This window comes from Callorhinchus milii, unplaced genomic scaffold (assembly GCF_018977255.1).
Source record: "Callorhinchus milii isolate IMCB2004 unplaced genomic scaffold, IMCB_Cmil_1.0 Scaffold52, whole genome shotgun sequence".
Lineage (NCBI taxonomy): Eukaryota > Metazoa > Chordata > Chondrichthyes > Chimaeriformes > Callorhinchidae > Callorhinchus > Callorhinchus milii.
Window position 1 is genome coordinate 97700 of NW_024704793.1, and position 7721 is coordinate 105420.

The following is a 7721-nucleotide window of genomic DNA, read 5'->3' on the forward strand; positions in this document are numbered from 1 at the left end:
GACTGGCAGATCGCTGAAAAAAGCATCCTAACCACAATATTGCCCACCACTTTTGCTTATTAGTAGGCCATTTCAGGAAAACAGTGAAATATTCGCTAAACAATTTGAGTAAACGTTGATATTTGTATAAGGAACAACTGGTGTAAAACAAACTTGCAAAAGTGACATCTAAAAATAATATGGTAACATGAGAACCTAAGAAATGCTAGAGAGCAAAAAAAGACAGAGGTCCATCGTGTTCATCTTCCACTTTCCTGGTTGTCGCATGTACATATGACAAGAACTTCCTATGTGCTGTATCCCGTAATGCCATTTCCTAAAAGAAAACTCTCTAATCTGTGTTTGAAGGGATCAACATTTCCTGCTTCACCTTTCTCCCCAGGGAGCTTGTTCCATAGGTTTACTATTCGCTCACTGAAATATTCTTTCAGCAGTTTCATTCTGAATTTACTTTACTTCATTCGTCGGACTTGTCGGTTGATTTTACTGTTCTTGACTGTTTGAAATAGTGTGGCATAATTTACGTTGTTTAGCTACTTATGATTCGTAATATCAATCATATCGCCTCTGAATATTCTCTTTTCCAGCGAGAACAATCCCATTTACGTGAGACTCATAGGTGAAAATAGACAGAACTGGTGTCTGCAACAAAACAAACTTATGCTAACGTAAAACAGGTATCATTGTTTATAAAATAAGCAACGAGACGTGATCAGGAAAAATACGGATATATAAATTAAATGCAGAATTATGTATCACTGTTCATTATTGTTTTATTATTTAATAAAACTAATATATTTCCTGCAACGTTGAAGATCATAGAACTGATGTATGGGAAAATCTTAACAGTAGTGTTGAGAACAGACCCCGAACAAAGGATCCGAACTAAAATACTGTGAAACGGGGCTTGTGAAACTGAAAAGTTATTGGCCTCGTTCACGCTGGAAACTGGGTCTGTTATTCAGACTATTCCCAAATCGGCAGAGGATGATAATAATAATCCCAGCAGCTGTTATAGCACCTGATCACGTCTTCGAGACAACAGCAAAGGATAATAAGTTCAAATTGTAATGCCGACTTTCAAATCAGGAGGTCATCTCAATTTGCTTCACAGGACGTACTGCAAAAGGAATCGACTGTACACTGTGTCACCGAAACTGGAAGCCAGTTGACCACCTCAGTGTCCCACAAGCAGTGCTGGGTTGACCGCACAAATAATTTTTATATTGTGTACAGTTGTAGACGAGATTATTTTCTCCAAGCAAAGGAATACGCCAAGCAAATATCCAGGTTCCTACTTACTGCTTGCAGAATAGAGGCATTTGGAGATAATAAACGTGCCCAATATTTTACTCTAACCAGGAGGCGAACCTAGATCATGTCGCTTGTGCTTCTAGTGCTCTAACCACTCGTCTACAAGACTCCGAAAATATCAACCTCCTGTAAAAAGTAGCCAGTTGAAGAAATTCAAACATAATAAGAAAAGCAGAAGACATGAGTATGAAATGTGGCAGTGTTATTCCTCTGGCTGATTCGTCAATAAAAACTACTGAAAAATACATCTATGGAGCGATTCACACGACAGTATTATTATTTTAGCAAGCATGTTGGCTGAGTGTATTACATCAGCTATGAAACAAAGAGTCGAAATATAGATAGTAAAGTGCATCGCGTAAATGACAACATCTTGTTTTTCATACAGCCCCTGTTACAACTTGTAAAAACATGTACAATTCCCTCTTGATATTCTTTAGCAGCTGTCTTCAATTATTTGCTCATTCGACTGTAATCATTTTCGGCGATCACACCATCAAACTAATCAACTGGGGAAATTCCTCTGCTATATTAATGCTTTTTTGACACCGACATTCAACAATTGAAGACGGAGCGTTTGTGCGTTTGTGGTCAACACAAACACTCAGTATCGGACTCAACAAAAATGAGTGGAATTGACTTGAATGAAATTATTGTTCAGATAGAACCGATATACTACGCAATCGTTGCAGCTATTGGCGTTCCAGGTAATTCAATATAACTTCTTATTTTGGTTTAATCAATGATTTTCTAAACTTTGCCCATTCATCCCTATTTCTCGATGCCAGCACTCAAGTTTCCACATTTTTTATCTTCAGTGTAATACGATTCAACGAGTAAAATCACAACTTTGGTCACTGATTTTATGTGATTAATTCGTCAGTTAATTTCGGAGCTCAGTTTAAACGAAATGATCCTATACACGAGCATTAGCCATTATACGTGGATAATTTATGTGATTCCGCATCTGATCAGTAAATAATAAACTGAATAAATTCACGGCAGTGAATAGTGAGGAGGACGGCAGGAGCCTCCAGAAAGATACAAAAGGCTGGTAGAAATGAGCCTCGCATTTCAATTGACAATTAATCACATCGCTTCACAAAATATATTTTAATCTGTATTGATTCCGTATTTTTTCGGCGAAACACAGCAGCTAATTGCTCAGCAGTGTCGCACAAACAGACTTGGGACGAGTAACATTTTCGGGTTTCGAAGCGATTATAAGTACCAGAAAAATTAATCACCAATCCACTCACAGCAGTTTCTACTGACTGCTCGGCAAACATAGGCATGTGGAGGAAGAAAACTTGACAAATGTATCGTGCCACCTGGGAAACGAATCTGCTCAATCTCAACTTTGTGCTGTTACCGTTCATCCCATCTACACCTCTCTCCTAAGCACAACTATACAACTGATTTGTCAACCGCTGCCTTTTGTTAAATTCAATGCAAATTGAAGAGGAAGGTCGTGAGGAACCATCAACATTGCTCATAAAACAGCAATGGAGGAGAGTTTATTCAGGGTCCCAACAACTCTGTGTCGAAAGAAAACGGCCGCAGCTGGTCAATCTTGGAGCCTCTGGCACTAAGTTCCAGAGAGTAAGGAAATAAGCTTAGATCTCGAAGACCAATTGTTAGGCAGAGAGGAGTATAGGAGCTGCTGCAGATTGGAGTCCGCTGTGAGGACAGTGCAGTTGGTATAGTAAGGTTTGAAAAGCTTCCCCATGGTGGGATTTGAAGTTTAGTCCGGGGATGTTAATCTCGATCCGCTTGAGAACGGGGAGCCAGGCGAGCCGGGTTAGCATGGGAGCATGGACTCGGAGAGCCAATTCTGGAACAGACACAAGCCGAAGAGGTCCAGGTGGTCTACAGTGAATTGAGGAATTGGGCAGTCCAGCAAAATGTGAAATCAAGCCTTGGTGTCGTGAAACATGGAATGTCCTGGCAGCCTCCCTATCTCTTTAACTTCTAACCTACCTTCCTCGCTGATATGCTGAATCGATTGGCCTCCCACCTGCCGTCTTTGCTCACTAAAAATTCGTTGAAAAAATACCTCCGGTCAATCAGTCAGTTTTCTCTTTAACAACACTGACACCTTCACAGTCAAAGTCATTAATGTCATTATTTCCTTACCCTGCCTTTTTTTTTCCTTATTCCCACTTTGTCCTTTGATTTAGTTCACCACCCAATCGATTGCATTCCCTGTCTGCTCACCTCAGGTAGGGAGGCGCCGTTGGTGAATGTACTTGTAAGACAAGTGAGAGGATCGTGAAATCGATCCATTTTTTGATAGACAACCAGTGTAGCCTCACAAGCACAGGTGGAATGGGAGTATGGAATTGAGCGTTGGGCAATATACAGGCTGCAGATTACTAGTTGGAATCGAAACTCAATTTTTCATTTCAAAAGATAAGTTGGAAGTATTTCAACGAATTATTGAATCGATGAACTAGTTTTATTTGGCAATACTTTTGAAACTATCTTGGATATTTAACAATCTGAAAAATCGGTGACTAAACTTTAAATAAAATACCAACTGGATTTCCCCATCACTATCAGTGATGAATCGCTGCTTATTATAATTTACGCTTCTCGTACTGCGCACTGCCACATTAATGAGACATGCAAAACTGCATCACAGTATTATTTTTGAAATGAACCTTGTGGAGTTGTTGGAAAACTTGGCATACAAATTGCTCAAAGCAGTAAAAACAACAGATATCTAAGAAATGATCTTATTTTATATTTATATTTTATATTTTACGCCTCATGCTTTGCCAGCTACCATCTTAAATTATGTCTCGAACGCCAAATTAAGAGAACTGTCTGTTTTGTAATGCTCACGAGTTGCTGGAGATGTGTTACCTAAGTTTTTAAATGTTGCACTTGAAAATCACTTAATCAAAATCAAAGTCATCCAGTATTAATGCTATTTTGTAAATTATTTCTAGCAAACCGGTGTTAGAAACCGGTGTATACTAGATACACACATTTGTTCACAAAAGATTAAGTAGAAACTCTGTAGTTATTTGATTGTCGTATTGAATTTCCGAGTGGAATAATTCCGTAAAAAAGTTCATTCAATCCACGACTGTATTTCCGACAGTACTGTGACGCTTTTTACCGACAGCACACAAAAGTCAATTAAATTTACAGTATCTTCTGCGATGCACTTGAAAACGTCTCTGCAAAGCAGTGTAGTGCTGCATGATTTGGAAAGATAATTATTTGTCAAATATTGAACTCCATTCGAAGCATTCATTATCGAAACTAGGACCTTAATTTCCTAATCTGTATCTGAGCCTATTCATGATTTATTCTTTGTAGTTAACTTGGTGACGATCGTGATCCTGTCTCGAGGAAAGTGCGGTCTCTCCACATGTGTCACTCGGTACCTGGTGGCCATGGCAGTGGCAGACCTGCTGGTGGTGATCACTGATGTGATATGGAAGCGTATTTCAGAAAACTATCCGTGGCAATTTAATTTCATTAACCTGACTCCTATCTGTTGCATCTGTGAGGTGCTATTTCATGCAACCACCACCTGTTCTGTTTGGCTCACAGTCGCTTTCACCTTTGATCGATTTGTAGCAATTTGTCATCAGAAACTTAAAAGCAAATACTGCACCGAGAAAACAGCGACTGTGATCATTGTGGCGATCTGTGTGTTCAGCTGTGTGATCAACATACCCTGGTACCTCGAAATTCAACCGCTATTTATAATTAACAACACGCCTTGGTTTTGTGTTGATAAACCAAGTTTTTATTATTCATGGATATGGACCGCTTTTTCGTTGTTTCACTGCATTTTAACGCCATTTATCCCATTTGTTCTCATTTTGCTGCTCAATGTTCTGACCATCAGATATATCTTAGTGACCAATGCTGCACGGAGAAGGCTCCGAGGCCACAGCAACGGGGAAAATCAGAAAGATCCAGAAATGCAGAATCGTAGAAAATCCATCATTTTGCTGTTTACAGTAACGGGGAGTTTTATATGCTTATGGGTGACATATGTGATAGCTTATATTCAATATGAAATAGAATTTGCGACTCATAATAATACTGGTCACTCTTGGAGAGCTCTGCAGTTTGGAGATATGCTTCGGCTTTTCAGCTGCTCTACAAATACATGCATTTATGCTTTGACACAAACAAAATTCAGAAAACAGCTGATGAATATGGTTAAATACCCGTTTTCTCAAATACGCATTCTGTTCAGAAAATAATAATTTATTGCCTAAAAAGAACAATATCCATCGAGTTCGCCATCCATTTTCTTGCGGGAAGCCTGACATGTTGTCTCCCAAACTATATGCTGCATATTGTGTGTTTGTCCGTGCGCGCGTGTGTGAGTGTGTGCGTTTTCCGTAGGTGGAGCGTATCATAAGATATTATTTTCCTGCAGAAATCTATCTATATTTTTCTTGAAATCAATATTCTCTGCTTTCATTTTCTCCCTAGAAACCTGTTCTCTTGAAAACGCTTGAACTTGAAGTTGAAATGTATATATTCCCGTACCGTCTGTCTGTATTTACTCACTGCCTTAACCAGCCAATTAATAAAGCATCACCTAATTTGAATAAAAAAACACTCCTGCTTCATCTTTCATTATCTTTTTCTTCAAAAGATTGGTAATTCAAGCAGTCTGTGTGAAATGCAACTTCCGAGGTAGCAGCAAAGCTCGAGTTTGATATGATATCAGCGCCTGGTGACTTCCACCCAACGTGAAAGTTGTGAAACAAACAAAATAACATAACATTAGGCTTCGTAGCAAGAGTAGGCCATTCGCACTTCGAGCCTTCCACAACATTCAATCACGGCAGATCTTCTAATTTACCTCCAGTTAATAACCTAACCCGGCCTTAACCCCAGACCCCTTAATCCCCTTTGCAATAAGACTTCTATCTTTCTCAGTCTTGAATATGTTGAACGACTGAGCGTAAACTGCACTTTGGAGTAGTGAGATCCGTACATTCACTACCCTTTGAGTGAAGAAGTTCTTCTTCAACTCAGTGCGAAAGAGCTGGTCTCTGATTTTAAATTGGTGTCCACTGGTATTGTTTCCTCCAAACAGGGGAAACAATCTCCCACTATCCACTCCATCATGCCCTTTGATGATCTTACAGGTTTCGATAAGATCCCCTCGAATTCTTCTATATTGTAGAGAATATGGGCCGAAATTGGTCAGCGTATCCTCGTAAGTCATCCCCTTCATCACTGGTACTAACCTAATAAATCTACGCTGCCAGCAACATCTTGTGTCAGCAAGATGACATCTTGTGTCAGCAAGACACATCGGTTACCTGACAGCAAACTGAATGTTTTAAGACGTCGTCAGAAAACAAAAGCCATGATAACAATGTTAATTTATATTGTTCAATACATTAGTCTGGAAGTTATGTTCCGCAATTCGTCAAATAATTTCTTTCAAATTCTATATCAATTTAGAATAATCTATCGCCTTTCGATTTGTGAATTCAACGCAAAACGGTTAGCAATAAGAAGAAAACCAAGCTGGGAATTAGAAATATGCGAGGATCGAAAGTAAATATTCTTCCCCAGCGCCGGCAAAGAGACAGGTCCTGAGAGAGACTTGAATGAGGTCAGACAAGATGAGTCAAACCAACTCTGATACGGAGTTTGATAGAGTTCTTGATGTTCTGCCGGTGGTACAGGGCAGAGCTGGGGAAGCTCACAATCACAACGTTAATGTTCTCATGTCGTTGTGGAGTAGACAAGACAAATATCTTGCAATCATAAAGCGCCCCTCACTGAGGGCAGCAATTCAGAGCGCTGGACAGTGGTGGAGCACAACTAATAGCCAGGGGATGCGGGAGGTGACTCCAGGTACGGTCGAACAGAAACATATTCAGAGGGTCCAGATGACGGAAGGCAAGGTGTAAAGCAAAGGGACTGAGTAAAAGAGTTCTCGAGCTTCGGGTCTTACTGGCTGAACCGGTGGACACCAATGGATAACAAGGATCAAGCGGCATATGGAGAAGGCTGTAAGCAGTCGAACAGAGGCAGCCGGTTTTGCGTTGGGGGCTAACCAGGTCAGAAAAATATGGATGAACGAGGGCTTTAAGGGGCTTGAAAACGAATGTGAGGATCATACCTGGACCAGTTCGATGACGGGGAGCATTCCAGCTTCGTTAAAACTGGTCAGATCCGTTTAAGAATTAGTATGCGGGCAGCGTAGTTTTGGATGAGTTTGATCCTGTGCATGGTGGTGCTGGGGAGACCGGCAAACAGGGTATTTTAGAAGTCCAGTCGGGAGATGACAAATGCAAACTCGAGTGGGTAACAAGAATGATAGAGGAGACAGAGGGAAACATGGAAACACGAGTATGCCATTCTGCCCCTCTTGCCTGTTCCGCATTTTACGGAGCAGGACTGGTTAC